Source organism: Notamacropus eugenii, chromosome 4 (assembly GCF_028372415.1).
Source record: "Notamacropus eugenii isolate mMacEug1 chromosome 4, mMacEug1.pri_v2, whole genome shotgun sequence".
In the NCBI taxonomy this organism is placed as follows: Eukaryota; Metazoa; Chordata; class Mammalia; order Diprotodontia; family Macropodidae; genus Notamacropus; species Notamacropus eugenii.
This window is the reverse complement of record NC_092875.1, coordinates 355,084,503-355,108,674: the sequence shown is the minus strand read 5'-3', so window position 1 is coordinate 355,108,674 and position 24,172 is coordinate 355,084,503. Positions and strand designations below refer to the sequence as shown.

Sequence of the window (24,172 nt, the reverse complement as noted above, 5' to 3'; positions counted from 1 at the left end):
ACAGAGGCTCCCAGAGAAGGCTGGAGCTCAGATCCATTGTTAAAGGTCTCCACATAGACTCCCTGAGGGAAATGAGCCCTGCATGGCAACCCTGCCCCCACCTGAGCACCTGAACTTAATCTCACACTGAATAGCAACACTGCCCCACCCCAAAGCCCTGAGGCATTGAAGCAGCATTTGAATCTCAGACCCCAAGCACTGGCTGGGTGGATCTGGAGGGGAGGTGGGTGGGGAAAGAAAGCTCAGAAGTCAAGTCACTGGCTGGGAAAATGCCCAGAAAAGGGAAAAAAAAATAAGATTATACAAGGTTACTTTCTTGGTAAACAGATATTTCCTCCCTTCCTTTCTGATGAGGAAGAACAATGTTTACCATCAGGGAAAGACACAGAAGTCAAGGCTTTTGTATCCCAGCCCATCCAATGGGCTCAGGCCATGGAAGAGCTCAAAAAGGATTTTGAAAATCAAGTTAGAGAGGTGGAGGAAAAACCTGGGAAGAGAAATGAGAGAGATGAAAGAAAAGCATGAAAAGCAGGTCAACACCTTGCTAAAGGAGACCCAAAAAAATGCTGAAGAAAATAACACCTTTCAAATTAGAATGGAACAGATGGAGGCTAAGGACTTTATGTGAAACAAAAAAATCACAAAACAAAACCAAAATAATGAAAAAATGGAAGAGAATGTGAAATATTTCATTGGAAAAACAACTGACCTGGAAAATAGATCCAGGAGAGACAATTTAAAAATTATGGGACTACCTGAAAGCCATGATCAAAAAAAGAGCCTAGACATCATCTTTCATGAAATGATCAAGGAAAACTGCCCTGAGATTCTAGGACCAGAGGACAAAATAAGTATTCAAGGAATCCACCTATCACCACCAGAAAGAGATCCAAAAAGAGAAATTCCTAGGAACATTGTGGCCAAATTCCAGAGTTCCCTGGTCAAGGAGAAAATATTGCAAGCAGCTAGAAAGAAAACAATTCAAGTATTGTGGAAATACAATCAGGATAACACAAGATCTAGCAGCTTCTACATTAAGGGATCAAAGGGCGTGGAATAGGATATTCCAGAAGGCAAAGGAACTAGGACTAAAACCAAGAATCACCTACCCAGCAAAACTGAGTATAATACTTCAGGGGGAAAAAATGGTCTTTCAATGAAATAGAGGACTTTCAAGCATTCTTGATGAAAAGACCAGCGCTGAAAAGAAAATTTGACTTTCAAACACAAGAATGAAGAGAAGCATGAAAAGGTAAACAGCAAAGAGAAGTCATAAGGGACTTACTAAAGGTGAACTGTTTACATTCCTACATGGAAAGAAAATATTTGTAACTCTTGAAACTTTTCAGTATCTGGGTAGTTGGTGGGATTACACACACACACACACACACACAGAGACAGAGAACACAGAATGAATTGAATAGGATGGGATCATATCTTAAAAAAATGAAATTAAGTGGTGAGAGAGAAATATATTGGGAGGAGAAAGGGAGAAATGGAATGGGGCAAATTATCTCTCATAAAAGAGGCAAGCAAAAGACTTTTTAGTGGAGGGGGAAAAAAGGGAGGTAAGAGAAAAACATGAAGTTTACTCTCATCACATTCCACTAAAGGAAGGAATAAAATGCACACTCATTTTGGTATGAAAACCTATCTTACAATACAGGAAAGTGGGGGAGAAGGGGATAAGCAGGGTAGGGGGGAGGATGGAAGGGAGGGAAATGGGAGGAGGGAGCAATTTGAAGTCAACACTTATGGAGAGGGACAGGATCAAAAGAGAGAATAGAAGTAATGGGGGACAGGATAGGATGGAGGGAAATATAGTTAGTCTTATACAACATGACTATTATGGAAGTCATTTGCAAAACTACACAGATATGGCCTATATTGAATTGCTTGCCTTCCAAAGGGAATGGGTGGGAGAGGGAGGAGGGTAAAGAAAAGGAACTCAAAGTTTTAGGAACAACTGTCGAGTACTGTTCTTGCTACTAGGAAATAAAAAATACAGGTAAAGGGGTATAGAAAGTTATCTGGCCCTACAGGACAAAAGAGAGTTTGGGGACAAGGGAAGGGAGGGATGATAGAAGAGAGGACAGATTGGTGATAGGAGCAATTAGAATGCTTAGTGTTTTGGGGTGGGGGAGGGGACAAATGGGGAGAAAATTTGGAATCCAAAATTTTGTGTAAATGAATGTTAAAAGTTAAATAAATTAATTAAATTTTTAAAAAAAAGAACATCTGTCTGCCTTCCTGTGTATTATGCTATAACTGTGGTTTTAGTTTGATTTTCTTCACCCTGTGAACCAGAGACAGTACAGACTGAGGCCTGCCCTGGAAGATAACAGAGTTCAAACTAGATCATAGCATCCCACACAATAAACATTTAGAGGAAAATTTTGAGAAATTTATAGTACTAATGGAGGGGAGGGGAGATACATTGTTTCTGCTTTGATCTTACCAAAAAATAGGCAAAAATTCAAGGATTGGAATGTTCTCACCACATATGTAAAAATATGTGGTGACTTGCACCATATCATGAACAGAGCTATTGTCAAAGGCCAGGTATGAGCCTGAAGATGAAATAGGGGGAGGTAAACTTTGTTAATTAATTTTCTGCCAAAAACAAAGATCAAGGGGGATGGAGCCAAGACGGTGGAGTAGAAAGACAGACCTGTAAAAGCTCTCCCCCATAGCCCATAAAATAACTGCAAAAAATGATTCTAAACAGATTCTAGAGCATCAGAAGCCATAAAACGAGAGAGTGAAAGAGATTTCCAACCCAAGGCAGCCAGGAAGGCCAACAGGAAATGTCTATTGCATTGGGAGTGGATTGGAGCACAACCCTGCATTGCTCACCTGGAGAAGCAGGGACAGGATGCAGAACAAGCTTGAGGGTGCTATCAGCAGCAGCAGTCCCCAGATTGCTCAACACACAAAGGCCAAAGACAGCTTTAAAGGTCAGTGAGAAAGGTCTTTCACTCAGGAGAAGGGAAAGTGGTCTTGACTGCTGACAGCTTCCACTGCAGTGGCAGCATCCATTTTTAGAGCCCTCCACTGAAAGTCCCTGGCGGAATTGAACCTCTGATCTGCACCTCAGCCCTGAGTGGCAACCCTGGGATAAGGAAAAGCACTGGCATGGTGGAGCTGGAGGAGGTTGGAGAGGGAATTCTATTGGCAGATCCTGGGCAGAAAAGTTTTTAGTTGCTCCCAGACCAGTGCACAGGTCATGAGAGGAATAAACTCCTCTCCCTTGATTGTGCCACCTTGGAGGAAGTGACAAATTACAGATCCCCAGAGTATACTCTCCTCTGGACAAAGGACTCAAAAGTCAGGTAACTGGCTGGGGAAACACCCAAAAATAGGAAAAAAAAATAACATTATAGAAGGCTATTTTCTTGGCGTACAGGTATTTTCTTCCGTCCTTTCAAATGAGGAAGAACAATGCATGCCATCGGAATAAGACCTAAAAGTCAAGCCTTCTGCATCCAAAACCTCCAAAATAAATATGCAATGGTCTCAGGCCATGGAAGAGCTCAAAAAAGATTTTGAAAATCAAGTAAGAGAGATGGAGGAAAAATTGGGAAGAGAAATGAGAGCAATGCAAGAAAATCATGAAAAACGTCTTGCTAAAGGAGATCCAAAAATGCTGAAGAAAATAACACCCTTAAAAATAGACTAACTCAGTTGGCAAAAGAGGTCTAAAAAGCCAATGAAGAGAGGAGTTCTTTAAAAAGCAGAATTAAGCAAATGGAAAAGGAGGTTCAAAAGTTCACTGAAGAAAATAGTTCTATAAAAAATTAGAATGGAGCAGATGGAAGCTAATGACTTCATGAGAAATTACAAAACAAAATGAAAAAGAATGAAAAAATCAAAGATAATGTGAAATATCTCATTGGGAAAACAACTGACCTGGAAAATAGATTCAGGAGAAACAATTTAAAAATTATGGGACTACCTGAAAGTCATGATCAAAAAAAGAGCCTAGACATAATTTTTCATGACATTATCAAGGAAAACTGCTCTGATATTCTAGAACCAGAGGACAAAATAAATACTGAAAGAATTCACTGATCCCCTCTTGGAAGAGATCCAAAAAGAGAAACTCCTAGGAATATTGTAGCCAAATTTCAGAGTTCCCAGGTCAAGGAGAAAATATTGAAAGCAACTAGAAAGAAATGATTCAAGTATTGTGGAAATACAATCAGGATACCAAAAGATCTAACACCTTCTAAATTAAGGTATTGAAGGGTTTGGAATATGATATTCCAGAAGTCAAAGGAACTAGGATTAAAACCAAGAATCACTTACCCAGCAAAACTGAGTATAATACTTCAGCGGGGGAAATGGTCATCCAATGAAATAGAGGACTTTCAAGCATTCTTGATGGAAAAACCAGAGCTGAATAGAAAATTTGACTTTCAAACACAAGAATCAAAACAAGGATGAAAAGGCAAACAGGAAAGCAAAATCATAAGAAACTGACTTGGAGTCAGGAAGATCTGAATTCAAATCCTGCCTCAGACACTTACTAGCTATGTGACTCTGGGGAAGTCATTTAAGCTCTGTCAGACTCAAGTTTCCTCAGCTATATGAGCAGGGATAATAGAATCTACCTCACATTATTGTTGTGAGGTTCAAATGAGATGGTGTGTATATTTTACAAAATATAAAGTCAATCTGTCACTCAAAAAAATTAATTTTCTACCTCCCATTTTGCCCACCTTTTCCTCTAAGGAATCCAGGGTTTTTTGTCCTGCCTCTGCTGATGAGGGAACCCAAGGGGAGAGTACAGTGGAAAGAACACTGGCTCTACAGTCCAAGGATTTGAGTTTGTGTAGCACCAATGCAATATTCACAGTGCCTACAGCCACCATGAATATCCCAGTGCAATTCTGATTCACAAAATACAACAAACTCTCCATGTGGAAGACAGAATCAAAACATGTATTCAGATACCAGAAAGCCAAATTCATCTTAGTAACAAAAATCTGTGCACAATAACAATGCAGAGACCAATACTATCCCTAAGCCTTCCCTCTACTAGGCTTCCCACAAACCACTTCCATTTAACAAATCACAAACAGGCCCCCTTAAACAAAATCACAAACAAGTTCTTTCAGTCATGCTAGCCACATGTAATGGTAATTTAAATGAGATCTTTCCCATTCATTAACAAGCTTTAAGACCTGCCAGGTCACATGGAAGCCTGAGTTACATGAGTCTGAGTCACATGGAGCCTATGGTGGAGGAATTTTCTGAATGGGTGGAACAGGAAGAGGTAGGGTAGAGCAGAGCTGAGAGGAAATTTGGTCAGAGTAGTCAGGAAATGAGAGAGAAAAGCAGGCAGCTGGCTAGTGAGAAGGAGAGAGCTTGTTTGTGATTTCATTTAAGGGAGCCTCTTTGTGATGTTTTTAAGGGAACTGGTTTGTGTGAAGCCAAACAGAGGGAAGGCTTGGGGATGATATTGTCCTTTGCATTGTTACTGTGTATAAATTTTTGTTCCTATGATGAATTTGGCTTTCTAGTGGCTGAATAAATATTTTGATTCTGTCTTCCATGTGAAGAATCTGTTGTATTTCACAATTCAGAATTACACCAGCATATTCATGGCTGGTATAGGAGGTATGAATATTGTGATGGTGCTACAAATGGTGATAAGGATGGGATTGTGAAATATCAGACCTCTATTTGGAGGCAGGAAGACTTTAGAGGAAGAAATAGATATCCCAGGGTGAGAGGATTTGCATTATTCCTCCCTAGCAAAAAAATGGGCTAATGGCACAGGACTCTGTGAAAACTGGGAACCAAGGCTACAGAAGGGAGAACCTAGAGACTTAGAAATACATTTGCAGAGAATACCAATAGAACCAGGGAAAGAAATGCAGGGGTGTGTAGGACAGGCTGGGCTATCAAATTATATGTAAAAGCAGAGACAAGCTGCTGAAAGAAAAAGTTCAGGTGGAAAGGGACTTGGCTGGTTTGCATGAGAAGCTTTTATGCTGCATCATTCAAACTCTCCTTTAGATGAGCAAGCTAGAAAGTCTCAGGTGGTAGAAGGAAAAACTGGTGTTAGTTTAGCTCACAAAAAGAAGCAATTTTGGAAGAATGGATGACATTCCAGCTAATATACTATGTAAAATGTATTAAGGATAGAGGTTTGATATTAGGCTAAGCAGGGAAGTGAGAGCTGCCCCTGCAGATCCGCCTGAAACGCTGTATCCAGGTTCATCACACCTTTAGGGAGAATCAGGTTTGGCCAGGCCCCAGCTCAGATTAAAGAGGGTGTACCTCTAGCCAGAATGATGACCCCAGGACTGCAAGTTGGAAAACAGTAAACAATAGTGAATGGTGGGTTCACGGGCTCCAGAAGCATGACTGACCTTATCTACCCTGCTTCTGGTTACTGTCTCTTTGTTTCTTTTTGGCTTTTTGTCTGTTCACCTTATTTTTCAGGTTTGTTTTCTGCAGGCTTATTCTCCACCTGCAGATGCCTACTTGCTTAAGCCAGTTGTCATCCCCTGTCCATGACTATGATGTGTCACCCCTGGACCTGGTTTCAACCAAACTCTGGATGCCCTCTAAAGAACTGACCTCTCAAATGGGACCTATTGGGGCAGGAACAGCTCTATGTCCAATCTCAGCACCTTCATCCCTTACCCCAAGATTCTGGGTGTCATTAATTCAAGCAGGAAATGATGGGGTCCTTTTGCTCAAGCCCCACCCTAAGTTATTATTTTATGTGCTTATTTTATGTGTTCCCTCTTATATTGTTGTAAAGTTCTGTTGATATCAGTTGCCTACGATATTGTTTTATATGCTTATTTTCTGTTATCCCTATTAAAGTTCTGTTGATATCAGTTGCCCCACCTACCTGTATAATGAATACAAAAGACCTTGGGGCTGCATGGTAACGGTAATTTAAATGGGAAAATCTTTCCCATTCATTAATAGGCTCGTGTGGACTACCTGGGTCACATGGAAGCTTGAGTTACATGAGTCTGAGTTATATGGAGCTTGTGGTGGGAAGTTTTCTGAATGGGTGGAACAGGAAGAGATGGAGTTAAAGCAAAGCTGAAGGAAATTTGGTCAGAGCAGTCAGAATTGGGATAGAGAAAAGTAGGCAGCTGACTAGTGTGAGAGAGAGAGAGAGAGCTTATTTGTGATTTGTTTAAGGTTTGGGGAAAGCCAAACAAAAGGAGGGCTTGGGGATGGTATTGTCCTCTGCATTGTTATTGTATATAGATTTCTTTATTACTATGGTGGATTTGGCTTTCTGGTGTCTGAATAAATGTTTTGGTGCTATCTTCCAGGTGGAGAGTCAGTTGTATTTCACAACTCAAAATTACACCAGAATATTCATGGCTGCCATACGTGCTGTAAACATGATGTGGCACTACAGTGTGAAACTCACCTGTGACATTATTTGTATGATCTTGAGTGACTTATTTAACCTTCCTAGGCCCTCCGTTTCCTCAATAGCAAAATGAGAAATTTGGACAAGATGATAGCTAATATTTCTATGTTGGAATTCCTTCCTGGTATTTCTTGAGAAATTTATTTTTCTGAATCCCAAATCCTAAGAAAAATCAGTCAAGAAATAAGGAAAAAGATTTATAATTCTCCTGCAACAATTAAAGGTTAACAATCAAAACAGAGATGTTACTGGTTCAAAGAAATATACCAATGTCAAGTTGAAAACAAGAGAACAAAATACAAATTGAAGATTAAAGTCAACATTTCCAGGAACCAGGACAGAAGCATACTGGAGACAAGTGGCCATGATGTAATCAGTTATTCTTGCTTATACATGAGAGGGACTGGAAGGAGGGGGTGTCTAGCTTTATGATTTCATTGGTGTAGGGAACTTCCTGTGTGGATGCTCCCTCTACATATGTAGACTGACAACTCCACTTAACAATAGTCTTAGAGTTCCTTGAGGGTCTGGGAAGATATTATCTCATCTATGGCCATATAGCCAGCATGGGTCAGAGTGTACAAATGAACTCCAGTAATTGTTCCTAAAGCTAACCCTCTATCCATGATCCCAAACAAAATCTCAACTAAAAGGGAGGATTTCAGTCACAGGATGGTGGAAGATATATTTGGAGTATGGGCCTTCCCAGTAGCTCTTAAACTTTCTCGTATATGCAATTAACTATGCTTTCTATGACCAAAATTAAAAGAGTATAATATTCTTCACAAATAGGATTTAGAGAAATGTATGTTTTCAGTTAGAAGTAGCAAAAAGGCAAGACAGTAAAGGACAACACTGTGGAATCCCTTTAATCCCATCATCACCACCACCATCTTGTGACTGTAATAAAGGTTGAGAGGGGGATTGAGGGGATCATAGGCCCTTTCAAAATCCAACAATTAACCACTTAGTGCTAAACCCATTAAGCATTAGTAGTTTTTCTACATAAAGTCAGACTATGGAAATCTCCAGTTCCCAGAACAAAGAGACTGAAAACTTCTTTAGTGCCTTCATCAGCTCTAATTAATAGTCTTTACTTCAATGATTTAGAGCCTCCTCTCTGACTGAACTTCATAAGGAAGTCAAAGTCAAAGGCACTGTCTAAATCTACTCTGCAGTGCTAACCCCAACCTAAACCCAGCTGAGCTATTATAAAAGCAGAAATAGGACCAACTACCCCCAAGAAGTCCCTGCAGCCACTGTGCATAGCTCCTACTGTAAACATTAACACTCCCACCTCCTGAGAACATGGGAATGAAATGATGAGATCAGTCACTCAAAAGTGTCCCAGAGGTGGCCACAAAAGACAAGCCTCCTATTAACACTGACATGATTCAAACTGCTAGGAGGCATTTCTGCCACAGAAGCTGAGCAATATCGTATCTAGGGCATGATATTTTTGAGACATAGATATGACTATGCCACCCACTTATACTCAGAAATAAATAAATAAATGAATAAATAAAGCCTTCAACGGTTTTCTATTGCTTCTAGGATCAAAGGAAAACTCATTTCAGTCCCTCTTCAATCTGACTCCTACTCTGGTCATATTTCATTTTATTTCTCATAATGAACTCTTCATCACTGTCAGATTGAAACACTAGTTGTTTCCCATACACAATATTCCATTTCCTACCTCCAAACATTTGTATAAGTAGTTCCCCATGTCTGAAATGAACTCCTTAATCCACTCTGATTTATGAAATCCCTAGATTCCTTTAAAGTACAGATCAGGGGCTTACTCCAGTTTTTCCCAATCAGACCAAATATTAGCATTTTCTACCTCTTGAAACTATGTTTGTTCCTGTTACTGCTGTTATTGTGGCTGTTGTCATCTTTATCACAACTACTATTGTTAAGATTGAATTGATCTTATATCATTTTTCTTATCGATCCTATTTACAATTAATTGCTTTTGTCCTGTAACTGCTTAAGGCATGGTTCTCTGTCTCTATACTTGCTTCAGAATTCAGCTGGTCTGTTATGGGTCATTTAGAAATCCAGCTCCCTGGATAATCACTAATCTATTCTTGCTTGAAGGAATTTAGCTGACCTTGGGGGATGGTGTTGTATCATTAAGCACCCCAACATACATGGGGGGGGGGACCTGCTACCACTGGTTCTGAGATCTGCATTCATAAAAGGAAAGGCAACTTTTGAGAGGTTAACAATCACTTTAATCAAACACAGGTATCAGAGAAAATCAAACTTTCAGAGAAACCAAAAATCAACAGACAGCACTTCCAAACTGCCTGACCATTAACATACATACATCTTTACCAGGGAGGGCAGCACCAGTATCTGGGTTTTCAAAAAGGCTGGGATGGGGGAGCCACTTAGGGGCTTCCCAGATTCACATCGGCACACAAACTTTCTTCCAAAAATTAAGCCCCTAAGTAAAATCTCTTCCTCAAAGTATTTATACACTTTTCCCGAGCCAGAGGGCATAATCCTCTGACCCAGTGCCTCAACAGAGAAAACAAAAAGTGCTTGGGATCCTCCTACAAAACAACTCCTGTAATCAAGCTTCCCACAATGGGCAGGTTCATTAATGTGTGAGGAAGATCTTCATTAATCACGTTATTCAATCAGAGGCACTTTTAGTAAAACAAAAACAGCAAAAGATTCTAATTTGATTGCCATCACAGGTGTGAACAAAAAGGAATTGGGTCTTAGTATCATCATACCACCAATCCCCTCTTCAAAGCTATCTCATTTGCTGTCCAAAAATGGCAAGTCTGTTATCTGCTTGTACCTAGACTCCAACAATGAGCCTTTCTTAAGCAGAAGGGAGAAAGGAGGGGCTTGTTGATAGCCCCCATTACCAAACTTTCAACCAATTTTGTTGTCCCCTGTGCCTCAACTCTTTAACTAATCAGGTTATTATCCCATGATGTCACCTACCCTCTTCCGTTCTTTGTTCTGTACTCTCCAAAACCTATAAAAGGAGATCTGTCCTTTTGGTTGGGGTCTGTGACAGACACAGAGGCAAGACATTGTCCCATTTATTGACAGCATATTCCTGCTAATAAATTTTGTCTTGCTCAGAAAATTGCCTCAGTTCACCCTTTTGTTAAATTCCACTTGCTACACTGTTGCTGTCATCATTGTTTAATGCGAGCTATGATTTCACCCATGCTGGGAGTTCCTGGTGAGGAACTTCCCCTAAGGAAACAGTAATACCTTCACAGTAACTTTGATTCTTCAAGAACTTCCTACAGCCCACAGAGGTTCAGTGACTTGCCTACTGTCACATAGCCAGTCACATAGTGTCAGAGGTGAGATTTGAAGCCAGATCTTCTTTTCTCTTAACCAGCTTTCTCTCCACCATGAGATATTACCTCTATTACTTTGTCTATATCCTGTGTTTCATTGTTTCTTCACTTGTCATGGGAATATTTTGGTTTTTTTCTACTCTTATCATCTAGCAGAGTTAACTGCCTATATAGGCATTTGATAAATGCTTCTTGACTTGAATTGAATGAGACAGACATTTAGGGACACTGTATTCAATTTAGTAAAAATTATTGGTACATTCACCTTCATATTACAATGGTCTCATGATATGAAGGTACTAATATAATCAACAAATCAGTAAACATGTATTATACACCTGCTTCATTCCTTGTAGGTCCAACTAAGGGGAAGGGCTTCAGGTATTGCTCTGTGTCTATGATAAAAGGACCAGTCTAGTATAATTCAGACTAGCTCATCACAAGAAGCCTGACTACAAAACAATGATATTATTTAGCTGCAACAAGTCATGAAGGTTTCCCACTAAGATATAAAGGAAACTTGTGATCATCTACATCCAGGGAAGAAATGACCATGATGATGAAACTTCATATCATAGAATCAGAGCCAAAACTGGAAGGACCTTAGAGGTTATAAACATCAACCCTTTAATTTTATAGATAAGGAAACCAAGACTGAGAGAGGCTTAGTAACTTACCCAAGATCACATATCAACTAACTATCGAAGGCTGAATTTGGGGACAGTTAAGGTACAGTGCCAGGCCTAGAGTGAGGAAGACTCACCTTCCTAAATTCAAATCTGGCATCAGACACTTACTAGCTGTGTGACCCTGGGCAAGTCACTTAACCTTATTTGATTCAGTTCCTCTTCTGTACAATGGGCTATCAAAGGAAATGACAAACCACTCCAGTATCTTTGCCAAGAAACCCCCAAATGGGGTCATGAAGAATCAGATACAACTGAAAAACTACTGGAAAACAACAACTGGATTTGGACTGAGGATTGTCTTCCTGACTCCAAGGCTCATACACTTATCCTCACTGTCACTTAGCTGATTTGTTACAATATTTAAGGTTAAATTAAATAAAATATTTCTAACAAAATCCTATTATGAAGACTTGACCCTGGAATAATATGGAGTGTCTCAGATTTCTGATTTTCTTAAACAGCTCAGCTCTTCCTCACTCTTCACTGTAAGAAGTATAGTCTCTCAGACTGAGGTACAAAACCCTCACCTCTGACCTTGTGCTCCTGTAATTGATTCTTTCTCTAAGGTGCCTTGATTACTTGATTAAAAACCTTCACTGAATCAGGAGTCAGGTCTTTTATTTGTTTGTTTATCCCAAGTGTCTTTCCAAGCTACTGAACAAGGAAAAAGAGCAACATTTCCTGAAGTACCTGTGAGACATACCACTATGCCTGGGTCACTCAAAACTCCCTATTATCTAAGATGATGCTAGGCTACAAGTAACCCATTACACTGACAACAGCGATAATATTGTCTTTGGAGGTGAAAGCAAAGTAACAGCATTTCAGTTTCCCCATGGCTAGTTTGCAAAGTGGTGATGTATGGATTAAATGTCAGCTGTAATACTAGTGGGGCCATTATGGCCAAAGCTCTCTAAGCTTAATTTCCTCATCTTTAAATTGTGGCTTATAATACAAATGCTACCTATCTTGTAAGGCTGTTGCGAAGAAGGTATTATTAAACTTTAAAGTATTATATACATTTTCATCATTATCATAGAGACTTAGCTTATATATTTTAATTGTTACAACGACAGGAAAATAATAATAACAAAACTTCATTTGCAGAATGGAACACGCAAGTTGCATTCTCCAGATTCATACAATATTGACTATTGATCTATAATAATTGATACTACTACTTCCAAACATGAAATATAAGGGGTTTTTTTCAGACTTGTGGTACACTGAAAAATAAATGTATAGATAGATGACAACAAATGAACTAATAGAAATGAATAAATAGGCAGGTAATAGACAGACAGACAGACAGACAGACAGACAGACAGACAGATAGATAGATAGATAGATAGATGGACAGACAGACAGATAGACAGACAGATATTGCAGGTCTGTAAGTCAGAAGATCTGGATTGTAGTTCTGACCAAAACCAAATATCCACACGCCCTTGGGCAAGTAACTTCTCTTTGGATCTTAGATTTTTCACCTATATTCAATTATCGAGAGGATATTGATGTTCCATAAAAAGATCAGGCATTCTGCTATGCCACATCACTCAGATGGTTGTGTGCTCCAACCTACACTTGGAGATACCTATGGAGAAATGCTAAACTCTCTGGTTCTCAAAGAAGCACACCTTTTCTCCTCTAGTCCTTATGGGTGCCAGTTTCTCATGTCCTTAGTCTAGGGGCATGATCTATATAGATTTATGAAAAACTCTTGGCCTGAGCCAATGGGAAAACTCTTCCCTTAGTTCAGAGTTCCAATAAACCCAAGTCACTGGCCATAGCAATTAGCATTCATATGGTATTTTAAGATTTGCAAAGTGTTTTATAAAGATCATCCAATGTTATTCTTACAAGAGCCCTGGTAGTTAGGCAATACCATTGTTCCCATTTTACAGAAAAGGGAATTGACAAAGGCAGACTTGTCCAGGGTTTTAAAGCTAGTAACTGTCTAAGGTTAAATTTGAACTGTTCAAATTCCTGACTCTAGGTTCAACTTTATATTCACTGTCACATAGCTAAAGGATATTCATCAAAGATACATCATTGACTCATTAGGATACAGGTTCTTTGTCTCTCTACATTTGTCATGGTGGTGTCCTTCACAAATATGTGTCAAGTCTAAGGGAGAAGTCTCTGATTTTCAACCAGCTTTTGTACTTAGGCAAAAAGGAAGTTATATCAATAGTATTACGGCTTAGTCCCTGGACCACTTAAATCTCAAGGATGATTTTAATGCCTTCTAAGGAAAAATTAGCCTGGTATTCAAGGGGTAAATGTTTTTCTGCAATGCCCCCCATACCACACACACACACACACACACACACACACACACACACACACACACACACACACACACATACTATCCCTCCTGAGAAGTTCAACTCTAGTCAGACCCAGGGAACTCAGGACCTGGAGCTGCCAAAGTCACTGGCTTTGTGTCTCTCATAGAAACCCTTCAGGTGCGCCTTCTAACTACCTCTATAAGTGGCTGGCTCATGGGCTAGAGCTCAGGTGGCAGGCCAAATGAGATTCTAAGCAGTCCTCCCTTCCTATCTTTGCTAATGGAGCAGTGAAATGGAGTGAAAGGCAAGTCAAGGAGGAGAGATTTCTCTAGTTACCTTTCTTTTTGCTTTCCTTATTCCCACCAAAGTCCACCCTGGGTCATTTCTGCCATAGCCTACTGGAAAAAATGAGATAATATTTGTAAAGTGCTCAGCATAGTGCTTGCACGTAAGAGGCAATTACTAAAAGCATGCTCCCTACCTCTCCCTCTTTGCAGACAGTTTCAGCTCAAAGGGTAGGCTATAAGGCCCATGTCTCACCAGACATGACATAACTGCCGTAAGTAAAGGAAGTGGGGTTTGAACAGGTGATTCATCAGCTCCCTTCTACTTCTCTAATTTCTTGATTCTGGTGTAGTCTGCCAAGTGTTGAACAATGGTGGAATTTCCATTTCTCCTCATACTCCTTAGGGACACATTTGTGTAAGTAACCTAGTTTATGCTTCCATTAGTTCTCCTAAATTCATGAAATATTTATTTGAAAACATGTTTACTAGAGTGCCTCTAGTTGTGTAGACATCAAGCCATTTTCTGTTTATGCTTTGGCCTTTAGATGATGCATTCACACTACCTCATGCCTTTCAGATCCTAGAAAAAAATATAGACAGTTGGAGCACAAAAGAGTTTGGACGAAGAGCACCAGAGCCACATGGGGATAGCAGTTAGGAGAACTTTAATTCAGTTCACAAGGGGAGAGGAGAATAGATGTCGATCTGAAAGAGATTCAATGTGGCAGCCCCACATAGTTCAGTGGCTTTCTGGTACAAAGTCATATGCAGTGCCTTTCACAGGTAGTCAAAGGCCTCTAGCCTTTCAAGGCTCAAACTTACACAGAGTTTTAAAGAGTCACTTGACACTAATAGGACATTTCTGCCATCTATGGTGGGGGGGAGCGGATATTATTGGTAAATTCGGGATCAGTGAAATGAGGATATTTTCTAAATCTCCTAATAAGGAGTGAAAAATGAAAAGCAGAGAATTTACCTTCCAGAAAGAGGTTGGGTGGGGTGGTTAATTTCTAGTTTGGGGGTTTCTTAGCCTTAAGGTGCAATCTAGGGATCCAGGGCTATACCAGTCAAATCATTTTTTTTACCAGTTCACAAGATTTATTCTTGCAATGTCGTTGAGAATTGATGATACCACTGAATGTAGTCTCTTTCTTTTCCTACTATGAGTTTTTGAAACTTTCTAAAATTTCCAACCTGGCACTTTATCAATTACTGATCCCAAGGCTGTTCCAGAACTGAATGATTTTTTCTTTCAAAAGGATGTTGTGAAATTATGTTTGCACATTTCTAAGGCTTCAGAGTCATTGCTTTCTCCAGTCATATGTATCTGTGCCCAACATTACATTTTCAAGAAATATACACTAGTTTTTTAATTCTGTTTTCTGAGGCTAAGAAATAAGGACATGTAGATGGCAAGACGATTAAATAAGACTTATGTGATTGCTTCAGAAATAGTTCCAGAACAACAAATTGTCGTAAAGATAACTTTGTATAGATTGAGCAAATTTCTTATATCCTTCAAGGGAATATATTTAGAATTATTTTCACTCGATGAGAAAAGGGAAAAAAAGAAAAGAAAATTTACTACATACATGCACTTGAACAGTAAATAAACTGAAGTTGGGAGTCTTGGCTATAAACAACTTGGCCAATGACAACCTCCAAGTCAGTTAGATCCTCTCTTCCGACTTCTGTTCTTCATATCACATCTTGATGAAAGATTTATTTTATCTAGACTACAAATTCCTTAATAGTCTCTGTTTTCTTAAAATATAAGCCCTTCATCCACCCTGATAATCAAATATGTAGCAGTCTCTCCCTTCAAGAAGCTCATCTTCTTTCAGAGGTAACAACATATGGAGAGGTAGATGAGAGAGAGAACAAGGGAGGGAAAGGAAGAGAAATGGGGCAATGGCATATCAGTCGTATTGAACACAAATACAAACAAGAACAACTAAGCTCTATGTAAGGATCCCTGCAGAATGTGTACTGGCTTAGAAAACAGCATTAATATTATTATATTCTATTATATTTCTATTTATTTCATTGAATATTTTCCAATAATATTTTAATCTTGTTTGGGTAGCAATGTGGAGTGTGGTGGGCCAGATGTGGCCTGTGGGCTGCAAGTTTGATACCTCTGAGATAGATAGATAGATAGATAGATAGATAGATAGATAGATAGATAGATAGATAGACAGACAGACAGACAGACAGATAGACAGACAGACAGACAAAAAGATATTTAGATAGGTAGATAGAGGAATGGATAGACAGATAAGAGGCTGAAACAGAGAAAAGAGAAAACATAGAGGGAGGAAGGAAGGAAGGAAGGAAGGAAGGAAGGAAGGAAGGAAGGAAGGAAGGAAGGAAGGAAGGAAGGAAAGAAGGAAGGAAGGAAGGAAGGAAGGAAGGAAGGAAGGAAGGAAGGAAGGAAGGAAATATAATATATAATATAATAGATGCAAAGTAATTTTGTATGAAAGATACTAGGAGATGAGGAGGGATTCAGAAAGGCTTCATGTATAAAGTGTGCTTTTATTGAGTCTAGAAGGAAACTAGGAATTTTTAGAATCAGAAGTGAAAAGGGAGTGCATTACAGATATGGGGATAACAAAAGTAAAGACATAGAATGTTAAGATGGATAAGTGTGTATAAGGATAACAAGTAAGCCACTTGCACTGACCCATAGTTTTGAAGGAAGATAATGTATAATAAGTCTGAAAAGCTAGGTTAGGATCAAGGCATGAAAGATTTTAAATGCCAAATAGAGGTATTTATATCTGTTCTGAGAAATGATAAGAAGTCACTGCAGTCCATTGGAGCTGGGGATAAGAAGTAATGTTTATCAAACCTATGTTTCAGAAAAATCTCTTAGGCAGTTGTGTGGATGATAGATTGGAGTAGGCAGAGACTTGAGGCAAGGATACCAGTTAGAAGGTTATTGCAGTAGTCATGGTGAGCGAGATCAGATGAACTCTGAGATAAGAGAAGTAGCTGCGGTGGGTAGGAATAAGGAAATGTGAGAGAGTTTGTGGAGGTAGAAATGACAAGATTTCACAATTAATTTGATATATAAGATGAGTGAAAGTGAGTAGCTGAGAATGAATGATACTGGAGTTGTGAAGATGGATGACTAGAAAAATGGTGGCACCCTAGTGGTATGAAAGAATTCTGGAAGAGACATAAGTTTGGGAAACAAACCTAATGACTTCTATCTTAGCCATTTTAAGTTTGAGATATCCACAAGTCATTCAGTTTGAAATGTTTAATAGGCATTTGCATAAGCAGATACATAACTAGAGCCTATGAGAAGTATTGGTATTGAATATATAAATCTGGAGTTATCTGCATAAAGATGATAATTTAATCTATGAAAATTGATGAGGTCACCAAGTGCCAGAGGTATAGCAAAAGGTGAAGAGAGCCCAAGTCCAAGCTTTGGGGTACACAAATAGCAAGTGTGACATGGATGAACATCCAGCAAAGGATACTGAGAAGGAGCAATTAGAAAGGCAGGAGGAGAACAAAGCATAGTATCACCAACACCCAGAAATAAGAGAATATCCAGAAAGAGGTGTACAATAGTGTCAAAGACTGCAGAGAAGATCAAGAAGGGTGACAGCTGAGAAAAGATTTGACAACTGAGACATCAGCAGTACATTGAGGAAGACAATTTCAGTTAAGCGATGTAATGAAAAGCTAAATTGCAAAAGGCTGAGAAGTGAGATGAACAGAAGATGCAGTTAGTATAAAGGTGGTGGTGGTGGTGGTGGTGGTGGCAGCAGCAGCGGTGATTGTAGTTGTTTTTAAGGAGTTTGGCTTAACCAAGTAGTAGAAATATTAGGTGAGAGCCTAGAAGATGGAACAGTAGAAGAGGACATTTTTTAAAGGATCTGAGAGTCTTTGGAATGTTTGTTGGCTACACAGAAGGAACTGGTAGCTAGGGAGAAATTGAAGATTAGGGGAAAAGAAGGTGAAAATTGAATCAATCTCCTCTAGAAGAGAGAAGGGATCAGATCAAACATATATGTAGAGACATGGCTTTGGTGAAAGAAAAGCTATCTCATCACTAGAAATTGAAGTACAGGGAGAGAAAATAAGAAATGATATGAATGGGTAACGAAATGTAAAGAAGCAAATCTCACTGAATATGACGTTGATTTTCTGAGTAAGGTATGAAGTGAAGGACTCAGCACAGGAAGAAAGAGTGGTGGGTAGGCTTAAGAATAGAAGAGAAGGATTGGAACAGCTGCTGTGGTGAATGGGACAGAGAAATGGAGAACAGTAAAAACAATTTTGTAGTGGACCCATTAGCACCAATTTCATTAATTCCTCCAGCTGCATTCAGCCTTACATTAATACAAACAGAGGAAGGGTGATGTGGACAATGCAGATACACTATTGAGTCTGACTTTATACTGCATTTTCTCCCAAAATCTGATTTTCATAATAGTTGAGTGGTCTATAATTAGTGCTCTTTTTCCTATGTGTGTTTTTTTTCTTTCAAAAGGGATTTCATTTTAGGTGTGTTCCCTATATTCAAACCAATCTGGTATCATTGTCATTAACATTTTACAAATGAAATTCAGGTTAAGAGAAACTGAGACTTACTCAATGTCACAGCCAATAAGTGCTGGGTTAGAACTCAAACCCAAGTCTTCTTGCTCCAAACCAGTGGTGTGGACACCTTCCCTCCAAGGACTAGAATCCTGATTCCCTGGTTCCCAGACCAATGCTCAAACACCTACTGCCTCCTTTAATGCAATGGTAAATAGTATAAAGAAGTGCTAAGCAATTCAAAAAAGCAACAAAAATTAAGTGAAGTAATTATCACCTAATGGACAAAGATCACACACAGCACAAAGAAAATTGGATTTGAAGTCAAAGGAGCTCAGTTCTGTACTGGCTTTGATGTTTACTAATGATGTGACCTTATGGAAGTTATTTAATGTCTCCAGCCTCTAATTTTGTCACTTGTAAAGTGAAACAGTTGGAATAATTAATCTTTAATCTCTGATCTATCAAAAAGTAATAAAAATATCTATTAGGTAAAAATGGAACACTTTTCAAACTTAAGTATCCTTCATATCCCAGTCTTGAATTTTTTTTGTTAGAGGGACACATTTCTCTGATACTCTCACCATCTGTGGGGTAAAAATGAGACATCTGTTAGAAAAAAAAGAGAAAACACTCCCCTGAAACTAAAGTCACTCATCTGCAAACAGCCATAGTCAGAAATAGTTCTTGACTTCACACAGAATAGGTAAGATAATTTTGAGACTAAACCAAAATGTTTGAAGTTATAAGCTCCCTGAGAGCAGGGACCTTGTTTTACTAATCTTTGTCCTTGCTCTAGCTTCTAGCACAATAACCTTGAGCCTAGGAACTTGCTTGTGATTTGTTGAATTCCTATTTCCTGTTAACAGAACAGTGTTAGGGAGATATAGAGGTCATTAGAATTATGCCCTTACTGTTTACTTGTTACACAGATGGATCCTGTGCTATAAACACTCCTCTAATATAGGAAATAGTACCAATAGATCTGTTAGCCTCTTGATCTTTTGTTGGTTCCAAGATCCAAGCTCAAAACTTTTCTCATAATACCCCAGTGTTAGATTTATCTCCATCTCTTCCCCTACCTCAGTTACCTCCTCCCAAATGGATTCCTAATAAATATACCCAAGAATGTAGCAGATCATTTGTGTGTGTGTGTGTGTATTATGTTTTCGTTTCTTATATGATTTCTCCCATTTATTTTAGTTCTTTTACACAGCATGACTATAATGAAAATGTATTCAATAGGAACATATGTGTAGATCCTATATAGATTTGTATGCCATCTTGGGGAGGGAAGGGGATGGTGGGGGGTAGGTAGAGGGGAAAAAATCTAAGTTTTATGGTAGTGATTGTAGAACATTAAAAATAAATAAAATGAATATATTTTTAAAAAGAACTAGGCATAGACCAATATCTTATACCACTTATGAAGATAAGGTCAAAATGCATGTATGACTTACACATAAAAGAAGATATCATAAGTAAATTAGAAGAGCATGAACTATATTACCTATCAGATTTATGGATAGGAGAAAATTTATGAGTAAACAAAAGAGAAACAAAAAAATATACCCAAGAAATAAATATCAGTTGTTAACCTTGTTTGAAAAGACAAAGAACAATTTTTAAATGAAGAAAGGTAAACAGAATTTCCTCATGCTCAAGAGGTAGAGCTTCAGGGTCCTATCAAGGGACTCATGGGAAGAAACACAAGACAGGATTGCTGCCTTGGACGTCTGCTTTCAAGGATTTCTTCACTACAACTTGTGCTTTGACGCACTTTGTGCCCAATCAGCCCAATTGTTCCGAGTGTCCTGGATTTTTTGCTTTGTGGTAGTTGCTTTTTCATGTACTTCTGCTTTCTCATCCAAAGCCATGTCCTTTAAAACAGGTATATTTCATTTTATTGCACTTCACTTTATTGTGTTTTGCAGATACTGCATTTTTTTACAAATCGAAGGTTTGTGACAACCCTGCCTCAAGTAAGTCCCAAGTGAGGCACCACTTTTGCAATAGCTTATGCTCACATCATGGTTCAGCATCACATTTTGGTAATTCTTGCAATATTACAGACTTTTCATTATTATTATTGTATCTGTCATGGTGATCTGTGATCAGTGATCTTTGGTTACTGTTGTAATTGATTTAGGGAATGACCGTGCCCATATAAGATGCCAAATTTAATGGATACTGCTCCATAGATCAGCCCTTCTCTGTCTCTCTCTCCCTTTCCTGGGAGCTCCAGAGTCCCTGAAACACAACAATATTGAAAGTAGACTAGTTGATAGCCCTACAATGACCTTTAAATGTTCAAATGGAAGGAAGAGACAATTGATGAGGCAAACTAGCGGCCCCCCCCACAAACTTTAGCAACCATCACCCTGATCAGTCAGCATCCATCAGCGTCCAGGCAAAACCCTCCACCAGCAAAACAATCATGTACAGTATATGTGTGTGTATATATATATATACACACACATATACTGTATATATATGTACACATATACTGTATATATATATATATACATATATATGTATAGTATATATATATGTATAGTATATAGTTTTTAAACATAATACTATTGCATACTTAAAATTATATAGTATAGCACAAATATAGCTTTTATGTGCCCTGAAAAAAGTCATGTGATTGCTTTAATGCAGCAGTCTGTGACCAAACCTGCAATATCTCCAAGTTATGCCTATACTTCATCCTTCATACATTGCTTCTTTTCAAACTCACTCAACAGACTGCTTTTTACCTCAAAAAATGGATTACCTCATGTGGCCACATATTTGCAGTGAGTTCTACAAGTCTTTATAGCCCTTTTGTGAAAGAACAACTCTCTTATGCTCTTCCCTGGTTAAGTATTCGTAGTACCAAGAAAAGCAACTGGAATGTGTTTGAGCATATCCGTCATCCAGAGTTTTAAATTCTGGTTAGAACTCATAGTCCTAAATTCTACATGAATCTCCAGTGATTACAGGTCTAAATTACATGCAATATATAATAAATGAATGTGTCCATGAACATTCAATAAAGTGAAGCAGTGAAATAATATCAGTGTCTATGCAATAGCGTGCATAAACAGCAGAGTATATGAAATCGACAACAAAATATGCATAGTTGCCATGCAAACGTATCTATGCATCTACACAGATCTGCAGTAATTATCAGGAGTATCAATGAACATATACAATCCCCCTTCCTTTCCTATCTCTCTGGAGAGTACCACCATCCTCCTGATCACCACACTCACCACCTAGATATTATCCTCGACTCCTCACTCTCACCCTCCCCTCCCACTTCATAACCAATGAGTTGCCAAATTATGTGGTTTCTATTTGCACATCTGTTTTTTCATGCTCCCTTCTCTACTCTGACACCTCCATCACTCTAGTGCAGGTGATTACCTCATATCTGGACTATCACAAGCCTGCTGAGGTTGATCTCCCTGCTTTGAGTTTCGCCACTTCAGTCCACCCTCCATTCAGCTGTCAAACTGATCTTTTAAAGTACAAGTTTGACCATGTCACCCTCCCATTCAATAAAATCCTGTGGTTTTCTATTGCCCTCAGGATCAAATATAAAATCCTCTGTTTGTTTTTTAAAGATCTCCATACTTAGGCCCTTTCCCACCTCTTCTACCTTTATTCTTTTCCCTCTCCCCTTATATACTCTACTATCCAGTGACACTAGCCTTGCTACTATTCCTCAAATTATGCATTTCATCTCCTAACTCAGGCATTTTAACTGGCTGCCACCCATACTAGAATTCTTTCCCTCCTCATCTCTACCTCCAAGCTTTCCTGGCTTCTTCCAAGTCTCTACTAAAATCTCCCTGCATGCAAGAAGCCTTTCCTAATCCATCTTAATGCTGGCACTTTCCTTATGTTAATTATCTCCAAATTATTCTGCAAATATCTTATTTATGCATTGCTGTTTCCATGCTGTTTCCTCCATAAGACTGTGAGCTCTTTGAAAATAGGGACTATTTTTTGCCTTTGTATCCCCATTGCTTGGCACAGTCCCTGGCATACAGTAGGTTAAATGGTTGCTAACTTGACTTGATTATGTAAGTACTAATATTGTTGCTTGTCCTTCATTCTTAAAGAAGACCAATGACATCACGAGGTAATAAAAACTGATGCATGAATTAGATTTAAGTGAGGCATAGCTGCACAAAATTGTTAACCTTTACTCTCTCTTCCAGAGTCATTAAAGTTCAATGGCAAAGCAAAAGTCAGGACAACTGGAGATGGCCCAGGACTGGGGGAGGACCTTGGAATCTTCCATATCTGATCAAGCTCTAAGTGTTTCACAGTGCCTGCTTCAGCTGCCTTTGTGGCAATTGAAACAAATTGCTCTCATCTGCCCATTCCACTGGAAGAAGTCTTCACATATTTGGGGTAGACACCCCACTAACTCACTGATGGATTTGTGTCTCTATCTATACCTTAGGAGTATCTACAGTAGGTGTTCTAGGAGGCCTTCTGAAACATCAAACTAATCTCAATGCACAGCCTCCTGGATGCCTCATTCCTAATAGAATTTACTACCTGAATATTCCCTTGCCAGAGTATTTCTCAAAACACATTCCTGCACTCTTCCATAGAGGATTTGTAAAGCCTGAGCAGTTGGTGAAAATCCGTGCAAATTTTCTCAGTAAATTTTTGTTAGACTTGGCTTTGGATTTGGGCTTTGTACATCTATTGTGCTGAAAGACTTTACAAGTGCATTAGAAGTAATAAGCCTATGACAATAATTTCAGTGATCAGCCATCCATCAGATATCACAGAAGTTTGAATGATCAAGGAAGATTTTAATGCTAGATATGGACAATATATTATTTATTATTGCCTAAGAATGTCGGCACTAGAGAACTACCATTTACTAAACAATATTTGATGTTCATCTGAAAATATTTGGAAGCTGGACAAAAAAGGTTTCAAGATTTGCTGTTCCCTCCATCTGGACAAGATTCAAAGATTCTGCCCTTCATTAAGTCAAGATACTATCCCAAGTGTACATAAAGGTATCTTTTGGGAGTCCATTTGAAGAATAGTTGAGTTATGAGGTTAAACTTGTGCTTGGCTGGAGAAATCAGAGTGATTCCTTTTACATCAATATTCAACACATTGCTGGATAACTGAAGATCATACAAGTTCCGAAGATTTTATTTCATCTGGATGTGCAGGGACATCTAGTCTTTTCATTGGTTTGTGGATTTATTCTGCATGCTGCATAATAAGCTTTGGCAGGAGAACCAGTTCACCTATGTGAACATCTAGCTATACCTCAGTTAAAAAGATGGGATACAAAAGTAATTGATGAAATGTATCAAGCACTGAATTCTAGGCTTTTCATTGGATGGTCTTGAAGGCAGTAAATATGCTGCTTCTGGGTTGTCTTCTCTCACTATTGGACCTGATTTTTGCAGAATAGTACATAGAGTCTTCACTTCATCAGCTTGTGTGCAATTGTCTAGTTCAAAAAATCTTTGAAAAATTAATAACCAGTCTCTTTTGCTTAGCATCTTGTGAGCTAAGTGTCTGTTAGTCTCTTCTTCATCATTAAAGAATCCAGTGAATTTTC

At 38.8% G+C, this 24,172-nt stretch overlaps 1 pseudogene; it reads left to right on the top strand.

The window, feature by feature from the left end:
- The first annotated feature begins 2,875 nt into the window (after window positions 1-2,875).
- On the top strand, window positions 2,876-23,957 carry LOC140502571 (NADPH oxidase 4 pseudogene; annotated as a pseudogene).
- The last annotated feature ends 215 nt before the right edge of the window (window positions 23,958-24,172 follow it).